At 36.1% G+C, this 22893-nt stretch overlaps 1 pseudogene; it reads right to left on the minus strand.

Moving 5' to 3' along the window:
• Positions 1-6412: 6412 nt before the first annotated feature.
• On the minus strand, positions 6413-6814 carry LOC140511369 (small ribosomal subunit protein uS8-like; annotated as a pseudogene).
• Between the last annotated feature and the right edge of the window lie 16079 nt (positions 6815-22893).

Raw genomic sequence — 22893 nt, forward strand, 5'->3', positions numbered from 1 at the left:
ACTTTATGCTTTAGAAAGTTTAATTGATGACTTTGCTTTTGATACCACCAACTTGTCCTGATGTAGACCTTCTACTGTGAAAAAAGGAAAGACTGTTGTGCAAAATTGATATAGCAACTCTATGTGACAGTGTGTGTGATGGCTGATGCCCACAATCCTTCACTTCTCTACTGACTGGAGGATAGTTTATTTTAGCATCTGAGCTTCTGGGATTAAAATGTCACTGAATTTAATCTGAATTCATCTTTCTTTTTAAAATGGTTTTCATTTGCATTGTTACTGTCATTCTGTGTGTATTGTTCTGGTCCTGCTTGCTTGGGAATGCATTAGTTCGCACAAATAATTCTCATATTTTTTCTGAATTCATTATTTCTTGCAACACAATAATTTTCCATTATTGTTTATTTCTGTATCACAATTTGTTCAATCATTCCTCAAATGATGGGTGCTCACTTTGTTTCCATGGTGGGTTTTTTTTTGGATTCTACGAATGTGCTTCTATGAATATTTTTTTATATATGGGCCCTTTTCCTCTTTTGGCACCTCAGGGCCAAAAAATCCGCCCCCCCCCCAGGGGTTTATGGAAATGCTGAGCCAAATGGCTTAAAGCATCTAATGACATTTCTTGAATAGTTCCTGTTTTTCCAATCTACAGCTCCACCAACAGTATAGTCAGCTATTTCTTTTTTAATCATCTTTCCCATTTTGAGGAAATCCAATCTATTTAAACAAGCTATTGACTCAAAAATGGAAAGTGAGTTAAGGTATTATAAAGACGTTGAGTATGATTATAGTCTTTCCTCATAGAATTTTAGTCAATGTAAAATAGTTGTTCAAAAGTAGGAGACAAAAAGAGCCTAGAAACTTAACCAACGAATGGTTGATCTCTTTGCTAAGTAGAGAGACTTTGCAACTAAGGGCAATGCCAGTTTATAATACTACATTATTTGGTAAATGTTTTTCACAAGAACGATGGAAGATTATAAACAATGTAAAAAAAAGACCAATGAAAAGCAGTTGAGGATAAAACAGTCCTGTAGAGAGATTGACGTAAGATTGAGCAAAGTTAGATTCTTCTGAGAACATTTATAGATGAAATTAGAAGGACAAAAAAATAAATGTGAAATGGAACAGATCTGTCAGTGTTTCCTTAGGAGCTTGTTTTTAACATTGATGACAACAGGGCTGCCATATTTGGATCCAGTCATCTTGGTACCCAAAATCCTATGTGAAGATGATATGAGGAAGACTGACTGGATTGATTAAATGCACAAAAGTAATTCATACTTTTGTTGTGTTATTTAAAATATACTCAGGGACCTGGATTTTAAGATATCTCAAGAACTCAAAAAATGAAAATGATGATTAACAATGATAAAGTTTATAGAGAAGCCATAAGCAACTACTGGTCCATAGGATTACTTTATCATCTCTGTTAAATCTTTATGGTAAAAAGATACTATCAACCAATATTTATTAATTGCCTACTATGTGGCAAGTTAGATTACTCGGTGGTACAGTGGATAGAGTGCCAGGCCTGGCATCAAAAAGACTCATCATCTTCCTCAGATCAAATATGGCCTCAGACACTTACTAGCTATGTGACCCAGGGCAAGTCACTTTACCTTGTTTGCCTCAGTTTCTTTATCTGTAAAATAGCTGGAGAAGAAAATGGCAAACCACTCCAGTATCTCTGCCAAGAAAACCCCAATTGGGTTCACAAAGAGTGACAAAGAGAACTGTGCTAAGCACTGGGAATAAAAAAATGAGACAAAAAGCAGTCTCTATCTTCAAAGAGCTTACAATCTAATTGGAGAAGACATGGAATCATATACAAAGCAAGCTAAATACAGGGTGAATAGGAAATAATTGATTAAGATGAAAAGAAATTGGGGAAAGCTTCTGATATAAAGTGGGATTTAAGTTGAGACCTAAAGGAAGCCAGGGAGGTCAATAGTTAAGGCAAAGGAGGGAGAGGTTCCAGGAATGGAAGGTGGACAGGGAGAATGCCTGGAGCCAAGGGATGGAGTATTTTGCTTGTAGAACTAGGAGATCAGTGTCACTGGATGGAAGAGAATATGTTGGGATGTAAGGAGTAAGAAGACTGGAAAGGTAGGAGAGGGCTGCATTATGAAGGGCTTTGAATGCCAAATAAAACATTTTGTATTTCCTCCTAGAAGCAACCAGAAGCCGTTGGAGTTTAGTAGGGGAAGGTGGAGGGGTGGAGATAACTTGATCAGGCTCAAGTTTTAGGGAAATCACTTTGGTGACTGAATGGAGTCTGGACAGGGGAAAGGTTGAGACAGACAGCCAGCCAGAATGCCCAAGAAGAAAGTTCAAACTCTTAACAATGATAGGAAATATTGTTCAATGTTATTAATAATAAAACAAATACATATTAAAATAAATGTAAAGTTTTGCTTTAGTCCTACATTGTCTGTGGAACAGTGAATTGGCTCAGCTATTCAGGAAAATAATCGGAACAGTACAAAACAAAGTGACTAAATTGTACATTATTTTTGATAAAGGTTGAAGATAAATGGAAAGGCCCACATATACCCAGATATTCACAGCAACACTTTCTACGTTATCAAAGCACTGGAAACAAAATGGGTGCAGATCAATTGGAGAATGCCTTGAAGAATTGCCTTACAAAGAAATATAGTATTAAGAAATGATTAATGGGATATTCAGAGAAAAATGTGAAGAATTGCTTGAATGGATGCGGAATGAGTTAATCAGAACATAAAAAATACGCAATGTTTCAACAATGTGAATAAATTAATAAAATTAAACCACATGCTATATAATTATAATGGCCAATCTTGGCCTCAGATGAACTTTTCTCTTCTTTAATAGAGAGTAGGGATTATGGGGACAGAGAGTTCATATGCTATCAAACATGGTTGATGTGGGAGTTATTTTCTCCCTTTCTCTCCCCCACCTTTTTAAAAACATGATCAGGGTCATTGGGGTCATAAGCAGAAGGAAAAAAATACATCCAGAAATGAATGTGATATAAAACCAGGCAATATAACTAAAATTAAAAATCTTTATGAGAACGATCTACACATGTTTTGAGGATGTCAGATGGAAATATGAAAAGGAAACAGAATTTTTCAGACAATTTTCTACAATAGGTCACATCTATATAGTCTCATAATTGTCTGAGAGGATTAGGAAATAAAAGATCTGGGTGTATTTGTTTATTGATGACAAAAAAGTATTGATTTAGAAGAAACTTCAAATTTAAAGGAGTTACTCAAATGATGTGTTTTGAATACATATGGTAAGCTTTTAGAAGATTCCTAGATAAATATGATTACTGAGAGAAGTTTCTTCTAAGTATTGGTACCAAGTAAAGCATGAAGTGGGCAGACATGTTTGTCAAAAGTCTCATGGAAGATGTTCCACCCAGAATCTAAATAGAAGGATAACCTCTTAAACAGGGATTTGTCAACTTGATTTAAAAGAAAAATAGTTTAATGATTATATTTGAATACAATTTATTTCTTTCATATTCTGATGTATTATGTTTTATACATTTAACAACATTAAATGTTATGTTTTATAATTTAACAACAATTTATACATTATTCTGGTAAAGGGTCCATAGATTTAACCATACTGATGAAGGGGTTGTTGACACAAACAATATTAACAAACCCTATTCTAGATAATAATATGTTCTAGTGATTCACATTTGTAAATGTCATTATTCTTATTGCTTCAAATCTGGGAGTATCTATATATCTCAATGAGGAGATTTGACACTTGATAATAGTACAACAGAGATAAACTTAAATAAAAACAAGGACCATTAAATTGTGCATAAGGATCCTGAAAACCACAGATTAACATTATCTATGTTTTATTGTATTTTTATTATGTTTTGTCAAATATTTCTTGATTTCATTTTAATCTAATTTGGCAGTACTCAAGAGCACTGAGGGCTGTGGGTCATATGTTTAACACCTCTGTCCTAAGAAGAGATCAGCCTAGCAATTGACACAGGAAAACCCAAGGGAATGAAGAATACATTTTTCTCAATTTATAGTGTATTATTATTTGGACAGCCCACTGAGTTAGTTGATCAGTACATATTACTTTAGATAGATACTATAGATAAGCAGTGAGCTGGATCCAGAATTTAATAGAAAAATCAATTAATCAATCAATATTTATTAAGTAACTACTCTGTGCTAGTCACTTTGTTAAGTGTTGAGAATACCAAATAGGCAAAAAGATAGTTCCTGTCCTCAAGGAGCTTATAATTTAATGAGGGAGACATAATGCAAATATATATATATACTAAGCAAGCTATATACAGGATAAATAGGAAATAATTAAAAGAGGGAAACACTAAGATTCAGAGGGGTTAGGGAAGTCTTCCTGGAGAAGATGGGATTTGAGTTGGGATATGAAGGAAGCCAGAGAGGTCAGTAGTCAGAGTGGAGTAGGAAGAGCTAGAGGCCTAGGAGACAGCTGAAGAGAATGTCAGGAGCTGAGAGATGTACCATCTCATTCTTGGAACGGTCAAGAGGCTAGTGTCATTGGATTAAAGCATGTATTGGAGAGTAATGTGTAAACGATTGGAAGGGTAGAAGGGGCCTAGATTATGAAGGGCTTTGAATGAGAAACATTTCCACTCAGCTGTCAAATCCTGTTGTTTCCACCATCTTATTCTACCATCTTCTACCATCTTCCCATCATTCTCCAGGTCTCCATTTTCTCCTTTGACACAGTCACCATGAGGAGGATTGAAGGCCCTCATCATGTCACACTTGTACGACTGAAATAGCCCTCTGGTTGATATTCCTGCCTCCCATCCATCTTCCATTTAGCCGTCAAATGTCAAACATTACCATGTCACCCTCTTTTCCCTATCCATTCAATGAATTCCTTGATGTCTCTCTAAATCCTCCAGGATTAAATATAAAATCTTCTGTTTGGCTTTTAAAATTCTTCATAACCCTTCCCCTCCCTATCTTTCTAGTCTTCTTATACCTTTGTGTCCTACATGAACTCTGCAATCCAGTGACACTGTCCTAACCGTTACTTATCATGAAGGAGGTCTTTCATATGTTGGATTTTAATGTGAAGGATTTGTGCAAGGACATAAGTAAGCATCTTAGGCTGATAAAGCATGGAAGAAGGAGGAAAATAGTAACACTGAGGAGATTAAAGATCCATCAAAATATCATAAGACATAATCAAAGTATGCACTATTTGTGCATTTGTGTTATTAGATTATAAGCACCATGAGGACAAAGACCAGACCTTATCTTAACTTTGTATGTACTCCAGCCCCTAACATGGTTCTCTGTTTGCAGTTGGCATTTAATAAATCTTCGGTGAATTGAGCTGATTTGATGATCTCCAAAGGTCCCCTTTATTTTAAAAATTCTCTGACTTCTGAAGTAAATCAAGTATCATTTCCCATAACCATGGAATTAGTTTCAATTTGTAAAATATGTTTCTAATATTCAAAAGAAATACAGAAAATGCTATTACATTGATTCTACTAATACAGCTGGAAACCTGCCCTGGTTAGTGGAAGTAATGAAGAGGATTATGAACACTTTTTGAATTGGCAACTGGTCTTGATTTAAAAAAAAGTGACTTTTCTTTGAGATAGACATAATGCAGCAGTTGGGCAGATGCCTCCAGAAGATTTCATTTTCTGACTTAAATGAGATTTAAGGATAAGCAGTGCAATGAAGAAAAAGTCCAGGCGTCCCTGAGATATTCTCCTCTTCCTGAAATTTCGCAGCCCAGACACTTCTACGACATTTGGGTACTGTACAATTTAGCTGTGTGGATCATCTATCCACCCTCTTAACGTTGCTTAGAGCAGCAAGGAGAAATTGACTCACAGTGATTCAGGTTAAGATTTAAATAATCATAGCCTTAATAGAACACAGATATTGCCATGATAAGATTTAGGATTACTTTAACTGTGCAGAAATCCTATTACTGCACAACCACAGGTCCTAGCTGGCAGTTGCTATGCACACATAAGTTATTCCTAAGGAATTATTTATTGAAGGTTGGCAGGGCAGTCGATCCTACATAGAGCATAAAGAGAGGCTTGATCTGTACACAATGGCCTTTCCATCTATGTAGGACATGCAAAACAATTAAGATGGCAAAATACTCCTCCTGCAAGGAGAATGAATTCTGAAGGTGGATGACATGCAGAGTGCTCATATCTCTTCCTCCTGAACAACACAGCAAGATCAAACTCACCTGTTTTGGAGTAAGACAGAGTTGGCATGTCCTTTTGTCAAATGCTTTCAGTGACTGGCTCTCAGTTTTTTATATTGTGAACCTGTGTTACACAGATATAAGCAGCTATAAGTGTTTTTTGTTTCCATTGGAATATTTTATTTATATGTATGTTTTACACGTCTTAGAAAAAGAATCCCAGGATTTTTCCTCCTGTGTATTTTTGCCTTGCTTCCTCATGGTCCATGATACCAGCTGAGGTTGTAAGCACAATAACCCCAAAGTGATGGGATGGTAACAGATTATTCTGTCACTTTCTCAGATTTTTCCAATGAATATCAAATCTGGGACTGATTGCACCACACTTGTTTAATCTGCCTGTGAGGTTCACCACAATTTTTCCTGCTCTGCGGTCATCATCAAATGAGATAATCTCAAATTCGCCAATGTGATCATGCTCCATCATCACAGTTCAGAACTGGACAGTTACTATAGAACACGACCTAATGAGAATCTGGCATTTTTCTTGCTTTTCTGTGTTGCTGGTGCTTTTGAGCACATCTGCCAGGACATTCATGCACACCATGGTGGCAGCACTGCAAGATGACGGAAAGATTATAAGTGCTTTTAAGAAACAAGCCATGTGTGTATAGAGAAAATAGGTCTCTGTCACCCAAAGCTTTTGGTGTAAATTATGTTAAATTCTACCTGCCACTGTTTATTTGACTTCTTAAAACTGGGAAGAGCAAGAGACAAAAAGAGATTATGTACATGCACACATACGTGTACAATATGTATATATACATATGCACATATATATGTGTGTGTATATAGATAAATGCACACATATATCCCATCTATACTGAATAGGATTTTTGATTTCCATTTTTTACTTGCCATGAAATTTACAACTGAGCTCAATTATGTGCCTTATTTGATGAAACGGTGATAATTGATTTTTGTACATGATTGACTCTTAAATACCAATTATCATATAATAATTCGTATGCTTATAGTTCATTTTCCACACTGTAAATAACCCTCTGAAATAAGTAGTATGAGTAGTAATATTTGTTTTACAGATGAGAAAACTGAGGCTCAGAGATGTTAATTGGTAATTAGTCTAAGAACACATGGCTACTAAATGCTCTGCGTATAGTAAACTAAATTAGTTGCACCACTAGATTGCGAGTTCCTTGAAAGTAAGGGCTAGGTTTTGCCTTCCTTTGTATTCTAGTTATTAGCTAAAGTCCTAACAAACATGAGGTACTTAAAAAATGCTTGTTGACTTGAGAACTAGGAAGCAATGTATGTTTATTGTGTTGTATGTTAGTTATTTTCTCAGAGATGTAGATCTTCTGACTCCAAGCCCAGTATACTTTTTAAAAAATATATATTAAATTTTATTTTCAGCTCTCATTTCTCTCCCTCCCTTTTCTTCCCCCTCTCCCATTGAGAAGGAAAAATAAAACTCATTACAAATATGTATAAGCATGCACGACAAATTCCCACATTAGGTATGTCGAAAGAAAAAAGAAAGAGAAAAGAAAATACACTTCAGTTTGCACTCTTTGTGTATCAGTTCTGTGTTTGGTGATGGACAGATTGTTTCATCGTGAGTTCTTTGGAGCTGTTATGGTCATGGTGTTGATCAGATTTCTGAAGTTTTTCAAAGCTGATTATCTTTATGATAATGTTGTTATTGTATAAATTGTTCTCTCGGTTCTATTCATTTCACTTTGCATTACTTCGTACAAATCTTCACAGATTGTTCTGAAATTTTAGCTTGAAAAGGCCAAGGTCTCCCACTGTATCTGGGCCATTGCCAGTTGTACTAATGTACATCTTGTTGGTAGATCCCAACCCACTCTGGAGGAGAGAATGAGGCTGATAACTTTGCACACCTCTACCTCACTTAAATCCAGTTCACTTGCAAGTCAAGACATCATTTTCCTGATATTATCAGTTCTCTTCAAGAATGAAGATTGAATAATAGTAGTGGAGCCATAGTAGCTGCCCCTCTGGGGACCTAAGGCACCACTTCCAGTTGTGTAATGCTGCCATTTCTATCTTCTCCTCCTCCTCTCCCCACCTCTCCAATCTGTGCACATGTGAGTACTCTGTCCAAAGGAATATAAATGTTAAATGCTTAGAGTTTGGGAGTTGGATTTTTTTTCTTCCCTACTTATTTATTCTTTCATTGTTTTTTTTAAACTGGAACAATGGACTCTTTTGTCTCATGTAGTTTTTATGATTTCTTGAAATATAGCTCTGAAAAACTAGACTTTGATAAAGCCCATCGGTATTCAAATGGAGCTACTAATTTTCCTGTGTCAATGAAATCATATATTGTGTCCAGGAAAATGGGATGGTTAAAGTGAGAAATGAAAAGAAAAAGACCATAACCATGACTACAATAGATTTTTGCAGAGGTTGAGTTAAATGACTGGCCATAACGAGGACACCAATAGAACCCAAGTAGTGCCTGAGTTGCCAAATATTTGACTTCCTTGCCAAATATAGAGAGCTACAGTAAACAATGGGGATATTGGGTTAGTACATAATCTTGTTAACAAACTCTTAAGAAGAAAGATGATGATTTAAAAAGTTATCTCACCCTACAGGACAAAAGAGAAGATGGAGACAAGGGCAGAGAGGGATGATAGAAGAGAGAGCAGATTGGTCATAGGGGCAATTAGAATGCTTGGTGTTTTGGGACGGGGGGAGGGGACAAAAGGGGAGAAAATTTGGAACGCAAAATTTTGTGAAAATGAATGTTAAAAGTTAAATAAATAAAAAAATAAAAAATAAAAAAAAAAAAGAAAGATGATGGAATCTTATGAACAAGATTACTTTGTAAAGCAATGGAATGTAAAAACCAGAAAAATAAAGTTTGGGGAGAGACTCAACTAAGAAAAGTCACCCCAACGGCATGAAAAGATGGAAATGGGAGTGCAATAAACAAATGGAAAAAATATTTTCAATGTCAGTGACGGTGGAATCACCTCACTTGAACTTATTAATAACAAAAAAGACAACAAAGAGGTTATTAACATCTACCAACTGAAATGCCAACTCCGTCCTCTTCAGTTATTTCTTAATGAGAATAATATATACATACGTATAAATATATATACGTATATATATACGTATATATATATATATATATATATTGCATTGAGGCTGTCCTTCATGAGGGAATTTGTAAGGAACAAATTGATTTTCAAAAGAAATATTCTCTCATAGATAATGTTCTTATTATCACACTATTGACTAAGAGAGACAAAAGAGTACAAGATCTCATTATCCTTTTTTTAGATAAAAAGGTATTCATTTGCTAGGACAAAAAAATCTACTTGTAGGTTATCTTCCAAGATGTTTCTCATGTCATTTTTCTTCAGTTGTTTTTCAGTTGTGTCTGACTCTTTAAGACCCCATTTGGGTTTTCTTGACAAAGACACTGGTGTGGTCTGACATTCCTTCTCCTGCTCATTTTACAGATGAAGAAACTGAGGCAAACAGGGTTAAGTGATTTGCCCAGGGTCACACAGCTAATAAGCATCTGAGGTCACATTTGAACTCAGGTTTTTGTGATTCCATCCCCATCACTCTATCCACTGCACCATCTGCTGCCCATATGTGTTTTCATACAGAATTATTCAAGATTTCCAGAAAGGTGCAACAACATAGGTAACGTTGTTTGCCAATTTTCAGATCATTAGTATTAGGTAAGGTACAAAACTGGGAAACATATGCTTTCCATAGGTGTTTATAAGAGAGTCCATTGGTTCAGATTCAGTCAAACACATTATAGGTTTTGAGGATCAAGGCTCAGGATTCACAGGTGCTTGCCTCTGTCACACAGGAAATCCAGTGCAGAGTCTAAATTGAAGAGGAATTCTCTAAAGAAGATGAAGTCCTCCAAAAGTTCCTGTTCGTGTTTGTGAGGACAATGTACTGGTTTCATCAAGTCCTGTAACAATGAAGAAGCTCCTGGAAGAAACCTGTACCCATGCAATAGACTTTTTTCCCTTAAGCTAGGCAGGAAAAAAAGCATATGAAGAATATATATTATCTCAATTATGTCCAGATATGTCCAAATGTGTAGAAGCCATAGCATTTGTCCATAAGTATTCATACATTAGGCAAATACTACAAACTGACTAGGTAAACACAAAATTTAAATGGAGGAGGAAAACAGGCTAGATTGCCATTGGGAATTCTTTAATGGTCCCAATCTTCTCTGAGAAACAAATGCCTGTTTTAAAAAATGCCATTATTGTATTAGTGGTATTGAATGGTGAGAAGTGATGGAATGCTATGGTTTCTGAAGAATTCAGAATGTGTCTCACTCAGAGGGCAGTACACAGGTTCATGTAGGTGTGAGAAGGTTGCAACAGGTAACAAATAAGGGAATGTAAAGTAGAACGGGTGCAAAGGATGTCATCAAAGAAATATGTGATTCAAAGAGAAGATGGACTGATCAGCTGGTGAAAGTGAAGGTTAATTGGTAGATAGCCCTTGTGTTCCATTAGTATACTAGTGACAATAGGTGAAAGTGAGAAAGATCCTTAGCCATTTGGGTGGACTGCCTAAGGCAAACCTATGGGAGGACAAGGTGGAGTTATATATGATGGCCAGGAACATATGGTTTGCAATCAGGATTACAAGAAGGAACATTTGCATAGATGAACTCACAGATCCATTTGAATATTTGAGTTTACATGCTTCAAGTGGAGAGGGAGATGCTGTGATACATTTGAAGAATTTTAGTGGTTTTGAAGCACATTAACATAGATAGATATAAACCAGTCCTGTATCCAGTGCTTAACACAGGGTCTGGTACATAGTAGGTGCTTAATAAATATTGATTGATTGATTATTGATTATATCCTCAGGAACAGATATGTCCCCTATACCTTAGTATGAGAGGGTTATGGAGGGGTTAATATTTTCACTAATTTCCTCTAAATTTAGCTAAGGCAAACTTAGACAAAAATTTAGTCTAATTTTTAAAATAGTAGAATATCAGGAATTTCTACAAATAAGAAGCTAGAATCAAGGAAGACTTTAAAATAATCTCAAGGAGCCAGAATGAGGTCTTTGTAGTCATATTTGCTTTGTTCAGGAAGGGAGAAGAATGTGTTTTGCACCCTTTGTGATAACAAGGAGGGTTTGTCCAAATGACACCAAAGCTAGCAGTTAACTAGGTCAATTCCATCATATAGATGGTCATTTTGGTCACTTTTAGAGGAAAAATGAGAATGTCACAATAGTTCTGACTGAATTGACAGGTTGTCTTAACTGTCTGCTTTACTTCAGTCAAAACAGTCCAACTGGTCACAGTCCTGCTCAAGCACAGTGGTGTCTTTCCTGCTCTGGTAGCCTCAGGAATGAAATGTTGGAAATAAGGAACAGAAATAGGAAAATCCACTCCAACATTAGCAAGCATCATTGGGATGGTCATTGAACATTATGATGAATGAATCAGTCAAATGTGTACAGCATATCACACTCCATTTATCAAAAAAATGATATATGGAAAGAGCTAATTTCTGTACTCAAGGTTCAGGTGTAGAAATACTTTTCCCTTTCCCTTTTCCCATCCAGGGAAATGAATATTAACTAGATTTAAATGTTGGTTGTTGTCTAGTCATGATCAATAACTCTATTTTTTCAACCGATCAAGGAGAGATGTTTGCAAGAATATTAAGACAGTTCATGGGCACAGCTAAGGGAATTGATTGCAGGCAGGTAGACCTTGCATTGGAAGATGGAATGTCCTGTATCATGATGATTCAGATCCTGATTAGATTCCTATACCAAGTAGTAGATAAGGGTCCTGAGCTGGTAGAAACCTGGTACAATCCTAGACAGTGTGACATCACTGATTACTTTCACTGGATGTAACCAGGGGCAGTGAAATGATGTAGTGGATAGCATACTGTAATTGTAATTTAAATGGAAAGACCTTTCCCATTCATTAATAGGCCCATGTGACCTTCTTTAATCACATGGAAGCCTAAGTCACATGTGGTGGGAAGAGCTTGCTGAATGGGTGGAACAGAGCAGAACTGGGAGGAAGTTATTAAGAACAGTTAGGGTGGAGAGAGAGAAGACACAGGCAAGCAGACTGCTAGGCTTCTGAGTGTTTGTTTGTTTGTGGGAAGACCTCAGCAGGGGACAGAGGCTTGAGAATGGCTTTGTCCCCTGCAGTGCTAATGTGTACTTGGCTACTATGATGGATTTGACTTTATGGTTTGGGGATTTGGCTTTCTGGTGTTTGAAAAATGTTTTTCTTCTACTTTCCATATGGAGAGTCTGTCATACTTTGCAACTGAGAACCCATGCTGGCAAATTCATAGTCACCACCAGTGCTGTGAATATTGCCTTGGTGATACACATACTGAGCCTGGAGTCAGGAAGACTCATCTTCATGAGTTCAAATGTGGTTTCAGACACTTATTAGCTGTGTGATCCTGGGCAAGTCACTTAACTCCATTTACCTCAGTTTCCTCATCTGTAAAATGAGCTAGAGAAGGGAATGGCAAACCAGTCTAGTATCTTTGCCAAAAAACCCCCAAATGAGTTCATGAAGAGTTGGACACAACTGAAATGACTGATCACCACCACCACTGCCACCACCATCACAATAACGAGATGGAAGTCCATATATTTGTGTGGCCTCTACTTCCAACACAGTCAGACCACTGGGCCCTCTGCCTCATCTTTTCTATCTGTGCTTCCACATGTTCATCTACTATTTTTCCCCTTGGCTATCATGGTGAGGTGGAAGTTTAAAAGATGCTATTAAAACCAAGGAAGAGAAAACCACTTGCATCAAGCAACATTAATTTTGAGCCTGAGCCCTTTTCTTCCAGTTTGGAATGGCGATGGTAGTGAAAATAATCTGCCTTCTTCAAGAGAGGAAAAGAAGCTGTATTTAGTATTGGGTTAACTAGGTTCAAATCTAGTCCTCGGAGGTTCATGACAATCACCTGTTGTCTAGACCTGGTTTTTGAAGACTTAGCTGGCTACTCATTTGGGCTACCAGCCTCGTGAGAGCTGAGAAAAGCCCCTTTTATGTGTGTGAAAATGTGGATCACAAGGAAGAACCCTGCAGAGCTATGACATTTGATAACATAAACAGCTACACATACTTTTCTCAAGTCTAATCTTCACTTGTACAATGTTATTCATTATTAATTTTTTTAAAACTTTATTCTGTCCACCAAATTTTGTTAAAGAATCATAATACATTAAGTCAACTTCATTATGTTCTGTAGTATATGTGTTATTTCAAAACAGATTTTTATTGTTATCTTTTATTTTTACATTGTCTAGATTTTCCCCTATGTCTTTCCCCATCCCTATTCCCAGGAAGCCATCCTTTATAATAATTTTTAAAATTAGAAAAAATGAAAAGAAAGAGAAAAAATTAAGCAAAACTGATCGATACTGAAATAATCTGACACTGTATGCATTTTTTCATATCTGTAAGACCCTTCTCCTTCAGCACTCAACATATAGTTGTTCAGTTAGGGAAGCACAGAAGCACATGATTTCCTGACTCAACATATTAAAGCTCCTTTCATCCTGAAGAATTCCATGAAACTATGTTTGCAATGGCATCCTAGGATACTGTCTTTGAAGTCTGCATTCTCACTGCCAGATACACCTCTGCCATTTAGATAATAGATACTTCAGTTCTTATCACACTAAATGACTTTGAGTAGAGAATGTTGAAAAGGCACATTTGCTACCCTTGTTTTGTTATTGGGCAGAAGGGATTAAAAATGGAACAAGATTAAAAGAAAGAGCAGAACAGTTGCCATTACCTTTGGTCTACTTTGGTGGGTACACCATTGTACTGAAGACTGAAGTGAATGCTCCAGACAGCTTACTACATAGGTTTGGAATGTCAGCACCTCAAAATTGGGGTAGGTAAAAACAACTGAACTGCTTGAATTTGTGAAGCAAGTTAGACTATTGCTGGATTCATGACTTACAATGGGGTGAAGGTGATTCACCAGGGCATGTCCATCACTTACAAAAACTCAATTGTAAATTTGGATAAAAAATTGAAAGGAATATGTCAAAGCCTTTTGTCCCACTGTCTTACTCAATGTTCACCCCTGGAGTATTTACTGATTTAGCACAAAAAAATCATAGAATTAAATATATTCCAAGGATTAAAGATTCTCTCAGTTGTGCTGGGTGCAGACTGAGGACAGAATAGGGCAAAAGCAAATTTGCATTTCTGGCATGGAAAGTCAATAAATGGAAGAAGTTTACGACGAAAAAGAGCCTCTACTAAAAGGGCAAACTCCTGTGTGCAGAGGGTTATTCAATGAAGGAAGAAAGGAATTTGTGCACTCTGGGTGAACAATGCATAGGCATAGACAAGCAATGTCCTTCACTGTTATATTCATAAGAAGCCTATAATCTTCATGCTCAGAAGCCCAATAGTAAAAGCAAACCCAAACGATGGAGGAAGGGACTTAACATTAATATAATGCTTACCACATTCTAGATAAATATAATATCATTGACTATCCTCATTTTTTATTGGGGAAATTGAGGCAAACAGAACTTAAGTGAGGAGGCTGATGATAAGCCTGGTTGGACTTAACTGAGCTGGTCCTCATACAGTAGATGTAAAGTTGATCATCATATCCTTTCTTGAACTTGTCCAGGGTCACACAGCTAGTAAATGAGGTTAGATTTGAACTCAGGTTCTCTTGCCTCCAGGCACAGTGCTCTATCTACTGGGTCACCGAGTTGCCTAGGAACTGAATGGAGATGTCTCTCCTTTGTCACATGCACTGATACTCGCATATACTGTGTGATTCATCAGCCAGCCCCCAGTTGGAGAAAACAACCCTGGAGCAAGACAAGACAGAGTAGGTACGGTTTGGAAGGGACAGGATATGTGCTTAATGAGGTCATTTTGTTAGTTGCTCATTGACCCTGTTAAATGGATGCCTTCAACAGCACCTTCTTCTCCCAATGCCTCTGGGCAGGTTGGCAAACATTGTCAAAGGTGACATAAGCCTTATTGGTAAAGAGGTTGTAGGAGGCAAATGAGCTGGCAGCTTCTAACCTTCCTAGGGAAGTCAATCCATCAGGAGTCACTTATTAAGCACCTACCATGTGCCAAGAGATTAGGCAGCCTTGCAAATTAGCATTTATCTTAGTTTGTGTTTGAAGGAATTCAATCAAAACTTAAAGCAATTAGGCTGTGGGTAAGAACTGAGTGAAACTTGGTCAAAAATGATTATAGGCTGTTATGATTGTTGGAGAGGGAAAGTCTTTCAAAGGCATATATGTGTGTATCTCCTATACATATACATATATATCATATGCACAGACATATATGTACATATATTATTATATATTATATACTACATATGTAGAATATATATGTGTATATTCTAATAATATATTATATATTTAATATATTATTTATTTAATATATTATTAGAATATATATGTGTATATTCTAATAATATATTATATAATTAATATATTATTTATTTATTTTATAATAATTTAAATAATATATAATAACTAATACATTCCATATATATGTTAAAATATATAGATGTATATTCTAATAACTTTTTAAACACATCTTTAGGGTTTTCAGTACAATAATATTCATCCATTCAACCTCTGTTATATGCTAGGCACTGTCTGCTAGGTTCTAAGGATTTGTAGGCGTTGGCCCCAAGGAACTTACCATCCAGTGGAGGGGAAAGGCAAGAAATTCAAGGAAGTAACTGAGGAATTTAAGGACACTTTTACTTTGGAGGATTAAATGGAGGGAAGTGGCATCAGAGCTGAACCTTTTCTGAAGAGAGTTCAGCAGATGGAAATAGAGACAGTGAGGGTAGAGTTTATACCAAGACAGAGAGGATAGAGGAAGAGAAGGGGCTGCAGAGTAATCCAGTTTAACGGTAATGTGAATATGCGAAAGGAACAGTAGGAGGTAAAGCAGGAAAGGTAAATTGAAGCCAGATTGTGGCGGGTTTTGAATGCCAGTATCAGGAGTTTATAGTTAATTTAGTAGACAATGGGGAGCCATTGAAGGCTTTTGAGGGGAGGAGTGATATGATCAGAGGCATGCTTTAGGGAGTTTACTTGGACAATTGTGCTAAGGACAGATTTGAGAAGGGATAGACCAGAAGCAAGAATCCAAATGAGTAGTTTATGGCAGTAATCCAAGAGAGGGGTAATGAAGGCCTGAATTCTGGTCATTGCAGTGGGAGTAGAAAGGAAAGGATGGATGGAAGAGATAATCTTGGCTTGAAGCAGCCCATAGTGATCCTCCTTCCCTCTGAGTTCATATGGAACATATTGTCTCTTTCACTCATTTGGCAGTTAATTGTGCATTGCCGTTGAAATCTCTTGTGCTTTTAATTTAACTTTATTTAACTCTACCTTGATTCTACTTGCCTCCTTGAAGCTAGGGACCAGGACTTGTACTTCAGTTTATCCCTCCACAGTACCCAGGACTGTACTTTACAGGTTGGTAGATACTAATTTTTTTTGTTATTGTTGATTGATAATTTATGGATTAGTGACAAGTATTTAAAGTCACATTTTCAGTTCCTGTAAAATGATGTTCGTACTCAGTTGTTTTTAAGTCATGTCTGATTTTTTGTCACTCCATTTGGGGTTTTCTTGGCAAAGATTCTAGAGTGGTTTGCCAATACCTTCTTTAGCTCATTTTACAGATGAGGAAACTGAGGCAAACAGGATTAAGTGACCTTCCCAGGGTCACATAGCTTATAAGTGTCTGAGACCAGATTTGAAATTTCTTGGCCCCAGTTCTGGCACTTTATGAAGAGGCCAGAATAGATGACCTCTAAGCTTTTATAATCCTACAAACATCAATACTCTATCAAATTGATCTGTAAACTTATTGATTTGGGGGTTCCTTCCAATGCTGCAGATCAGAAGCCAATTCTGTGGAACCTCCTCCATGGATTCCCTAATGTTTACCTCAGGGAGTCCCCCCCTAATGTGCTGAGGGCCATGACTCTCTCCTGATGTCACAAGAGTACAGTGAACCCTCTGGTCATTTGTGTTACCTTCTATTCTCACTACAACATAACCAGTTCAATTTCTGTGCTACTATTCTTTGAAGACATCCTTTACTCCTATTCTTTGATGTTTCTTACTGGTTACATGATGCAGCTTGCTTATACCCATAATGGAATTTCCATTGCCTTTCTTCAGAGGCAGTGAGGCAGTGAGGCAGTGCCATTCCAATTCTCATTGCCATATAACAACTGAATGAATGTTAAATATTTGTGCTGAAACAATGGATCTTCACTGTTCTGAGAAGCTTGAGGTTAGTTTAAAAAATGCTTTGCAATTTCTTAAAAGCAATCCAGTATATTCTTTTCCTCCTTTAGACTTATGTACCCAAACAACTATCCTTTTGTATTGTTTTCCCAGATGTTCATATTATTGGACAAGCTCTATAGTGTCCTTTCAGATGCATGTGGATATCTGGACAATAAACATTTTTCATCCATTTGATCTTTCCAGTATAGATGGACAAACTCTTAGTATATATTTTATAGCATTAGCATGACCTCAATTAGTGTCATATTGATGTCATAACTCCTGTCATAATTCCTATGCTTTTTAGTTATTTATTTTTTACTTTTGTAAAATAATTTGATGTGAGAAATATAATTTGAGTCACTTTTAAGTTTTTGTAACTTTGAAATAAACACCTAATTTGGTTTTATTATGGAATTAACTTATTATTGAGTTACCATGGTGGATATGAGCAAGTTACATCATATAACCAGTAAGGAACATCCCATATCTCTTTCAGAAGGTTCTTTGGTTTCTTGTCACTTGATGCAATAAACACAATGTCATGTACAAACAGGAGCATCTGAAGGACCCCATCATCCACAGGAAATTCTTCCTTAATCTGAACTCTACACTGAATCTTCTCTATCAGAGTAGCAAATACTTTTGGTGAATATAGAGACTTTTATGTATGGCCTCATTTTTATTATCAGAGGGTTATTGAACAGTGTTACTTCTGTTGTTAAAATTTTTAAGGAATTTTGAATGATCTTGACATATATAGATGAAAGATACCTTGTTATAAAAGAGTCTGTAAAATGGAGTTTTGTTATATTGAGATGAGTGCTTTTTTTTTTTTTAGTAACAAGTGAACAATAAATACGAGATCTTTTATTCTCTATGTCTTTTATGTAATTATGAAATGGTAACAAGGTGATAATAGCTGAATATCGTTTGTGAAACTATTTGTTCCCTACTAATTTCTTCATCAAGGAAAAATTCAATATGTACATGGTTGACTCTCAAAGTGGCTTTGTAGAGTTAGTTGGGAGAGTAAGCAGATTATCTATCTATCTGTCTGTCTATCTATCTATCTATCTATCTATCTATCTATCTATCTATCTATCTATCTATCTATCTATCTATCTATCTATCTATCTATATATCTATCAGTCTGTCCGTCTGTCTGTCTGTCTGTCTGTCTGTCTACCTGTTTGCCTGCCTGCCTGCCAGTAGTTCTTAATATTTTCATGTTTACCTTTTTTTGGTATCAACAAGGTACAAGTTTTTTTTCCCCATGCCCTTAGCATCTGCCTCTCTTTTAGGTACCTATTTTGATCCATTATCTTGGATATTTTGCCAGGATTTCTTTAGATTCTAGCCATCTCACTGCTTTTTGCTTTATGAGATTATATAACTCAAAACTGCCCACCAATCTTTGTCAAATTTTACAGAAGAGTTTATATTCCAGCCTGGTACTGCCTTGGTAGATGTCTCTGTCTCTGTCTCTGTCTCTTTCCTTGGCAAGGAATTCAAATGTTTGATAAGGGAATTTTCTTCTCTTGTACAATTAATTTATGTTAGATAAACTTCTGGTTGAAATTATTACAGTTGTGTCAATGGAATTCCTGTTATTCATTTTTGATTTTCAATAACTTGCTTAAACAATTCAAGGTTAAATATTCTTAATCGAATACCATATATTTTAAAATTACTATTCTTTCCTCTTTATAATAATGTATTATAAATCATGATTGTAACTCTGATGAGTCAATGATCTGACTGTACAGATAGCTAATTCAGTAAGGACTTATTTCCACAAATCTTCTATTGTTTGTTAAAATATAATTAGTTTCATTCTTTATCACGTTGTTGGTGCTTACCATGTCTAGCACCTAAACAATCTTTATTTTATTTTTTGAAGAAAGCATTTATGATATAAAGGCAAGAGCTTTATGTATAATTTTTCTGTCCTTTGAAATTTCATGAAATAGATCTCATAGATTTTTCCCCATCCTTACCTTTTCCAGCTTTTGTTTTGAAGTCATCAAGTATTAAAGCATGTATTTCTTTTATCTGGAAAATCTTGTCAAGTTCCTCTTGGAATTTCTCTATCACTTTGTCCTCAGCAACTATTGTTGGTGTGTAAGCTGTAATTATGTCTATGACTGTCTTTTTACAAATACTTATCATTACTACTGAAATATATGGTGACCAAATGTCTTATGAAATAACTTTAAAAATAGATTTTATTAATATGTTTTTGTTTGATATTGTCAGATTTCCCCCTGAATTCTTGCCTTTCCTTCTGTCGAGAGGGTTGTGCTTTATAGCAAAGAGTCTTTTAAAGAAAAAAGAAGGAAAAAAGCAAAATTTATGAATATGTTTAAAAATCTAATATTATTGGATATGTTTCATACCGCTTGACCCTATAGTTCTGCAAAGGAGCATGGAGAAGCTATTTCCTTATATCTCCTTTTTGGAGCCAGTTTGCTCATACTTTCACAGTGTTGACATTTGATTACTTTATGATAATATTTCTTTCAATTTACGTTGATGTAGTTATTGAACACATTGTTTTCCTGGCCCTGCTTAATTCACTCTGTATCAGTTCATATAAATCCCTCTCTCCTCTATATTCATCATATTTGGGGTTTCTTCCAATATAATAATAATTCAATAATTTGTATATCATAATTTGTTTAACCATTTCCAATCGAGAGGTATCTAATCTGTTTCCTGCACTTTTCTACCACAAGCATAAAAATGTTGCTATTAATATTTTGATATATATGTAGTCTTCTCAGTTATCTCTTTGGAATGCCTAGCAGTGAAATCTCTTGGTCAAAGAGTTTGGACATTTTAGCCACTTTATTTTCATAATTTCAAATTGGTTTCCAGATTTTTTGTACTAATTTACAACTTCACCAACAATGCATTAGTTTTCCTGTTTTCCCATAATCCCTTTAACATTGACTATTCCCATCTTCTGTCATCTTTGTCAGTTTGTTAGGTATGAGGCAAAACCTTAGGGAACATTCTTTCATATGATTGTTAATAGCTTGCAAATGTTCTTTTAAAAAATATTTGTTTGTACCTTTTGATGTTTCATCTTGCAGGAAATGGCTTTGGTCTTAGATATTTCTATTGTCTATGTATCTTGGATATAGAGATCAGAGATATTTGATACGCAAATTTCCTCCCCTCCCCCACCCATTTGACCATTTTCTTCTTATCTTAGATGCATTAATTTTGTTTGTGAAAAAGCTTTTAAATTTTATATTATCATAATGATATATTTTATGTTTTATAATCAGTTTTATTCCTTATTTGGTTCAGAATTTATCTCAGACTCAGCTCTGAAAGGTATATGATCTGCTTCTCCTCTATTTTTTATTTTATAATCTTTAATATTCAGGCCAAAATAATTTTTCTCGTTTACTTCTGGCTATATGATAAAGCCCATTCTGTTACCTCCTTTCTTTGCCTCTCTAGAGTGAACCTGTGAACCATCCTTCCATTTAGATGTAAATTCCTTGGTTTTCTTGTTTTGTTTATTTTAGGAACATCAACACTGATATGATGCATCTTCTTCAGCAATGTGTCTTGTCAGTGAACAAGGATCTAACATTCTGAGTACAATCAAATTAGGTTTTATCAATGGTGTAAACATTAAGTGATTTTTTTTTTTACACTGTCTGACCTCTTTCTCGCTACCATTCTGCTACTTTCAAAGTGGAATATTTCCAAAACTAAAATATCCTTAGAGAATAAATATGTAGTACTCTCCTTAGCTGCTGTTTTGCCTTTCCCTTCAAATTTCATTCTTTCTTTCCCCTCCTTCATATTCTCAGTAGAAGCTTTGGAAAAACAAGACTGGATGTTAAAGAAAAATACTACCTTGAGTGTTTTTTGTGGTAGGGAGAATGATTTTAAACGTTTTCAAATGTTATTTATAAATAGTGTGAGCTTTATAATCAGAGTTGGTATCTTGTTGTCAATTGATTTGGAGACCGTAAGGACTGTTGAAAGCTTTGGTCAAAGTGTAAAATGATATCTCCATAATGTCACACATTCAGGTGAAAATTAAAAGGTCTAGTTTTCTCTCTCTCTCATATGATGTGAAAGTTCTAAATTAAAAAAAAATGTTTTAAATGATTGTTTCAGTTTTTAACAGGTCAGTTGGCATTGTATAGACTTAGCTTAAGGCATTGAAAGGTTGGCTGCAAAAGGAGGGGAGAGGCACAGCAAGGGAGAGGTGGTTGGATGCTCACTGGCACAATTCCCAGGTTGTGGCTTGCTTGGGGAGAGGGGAGGAGGAAGAAGTCAGGGTAGTAGATCTGTACATTGGGAGGTCAGTGTGGTAAGGATCCTGTCCCACTTTTTTCAGTGATCCTTGTTTGCCATAGAGATGAGGCACTTTAAAATCTTAGCTATTTCTATATCCCAGAAGCCTTTGCTGAGAGTGCATGGGCTCTCCAACCACTTGTTAGAGGTGATGAGCTATAAGAGGCAAAGGAGTAGAAATTGGGCTTATGTTTTTTTCTTCCACATCATCTGGGCACCAAAGAGGAGACTGCAGTCCTTCTTTATTTCATCATTATTTCCCTTAACAACTAAGCCCATTTTCTGGTCAAAGTAGGAATTTGTCTTAGCTTGACATCATCCTTTTAACAAGTAATCCATGTTAGCTGTTGTTTATTACCTTCTGAATCATGGGGCTTCCTTATAAGAGAAGATAAGACCTAGATAAGATGCCATGATAAAACAAATTGTTCTATGAGCATATAAGAAATGCAAATGAATAGTGAAAGTAGCACGATTCAAATGATGGGGTATGACACCGAAGGACGTTGTAATCTTTGTGTAATTCACCTCTTTCTCCTAGAAGATAAATACCTTATGGCGTGTGGAGTCTTTTGGGAACACTGGCATCAGCAAATCATTCGTCCCACAGATATTTGTTAGGGGCCTCCTATGTACAAGATGCAGGACTGTTTTTTAAGTGTCATCATTGGCATCTTTTATAGTCCAGCATGAGAGGTAATGATGCGCAGCATGGCATAATGAAGTGAGAAGCTTCCTTGGAGTGGGAAGACCTGGATTCCAATTCCACCTCTGACTATACTGACTTTAAGACCATTTAACTTCTTGGTGCCCTAGGCAGCTCTTTAAGACCTCAAGTTGTAGACTAGTGCTTATCTGAGTTCATAAAGGGAGTGAGACTGGGATGCCAATGGGCCCCTGCCTAAGGCCTCTTCTGGACCCTCCTAGCTTTACAGTGATTATCAATAGTAACTGTTGCTGTTTCCCACCCAGCCTGATGTCTTT

This window comes from Notamacropus eugenii, chromosome 6 (genome assembly GCF_028372415.1).
Source record: "Notamacropus eugenii isolate mMacEug1 chromosome 6, mMacEug1.pri_v2, whole genome shotgun sequence".
Lineage (NCBI taxonomy): Eukaryota > Metazoa > Chordata > Mammalia > Diprotodontia > Macropodidae > Notamacropus > Notamacropus eugenii.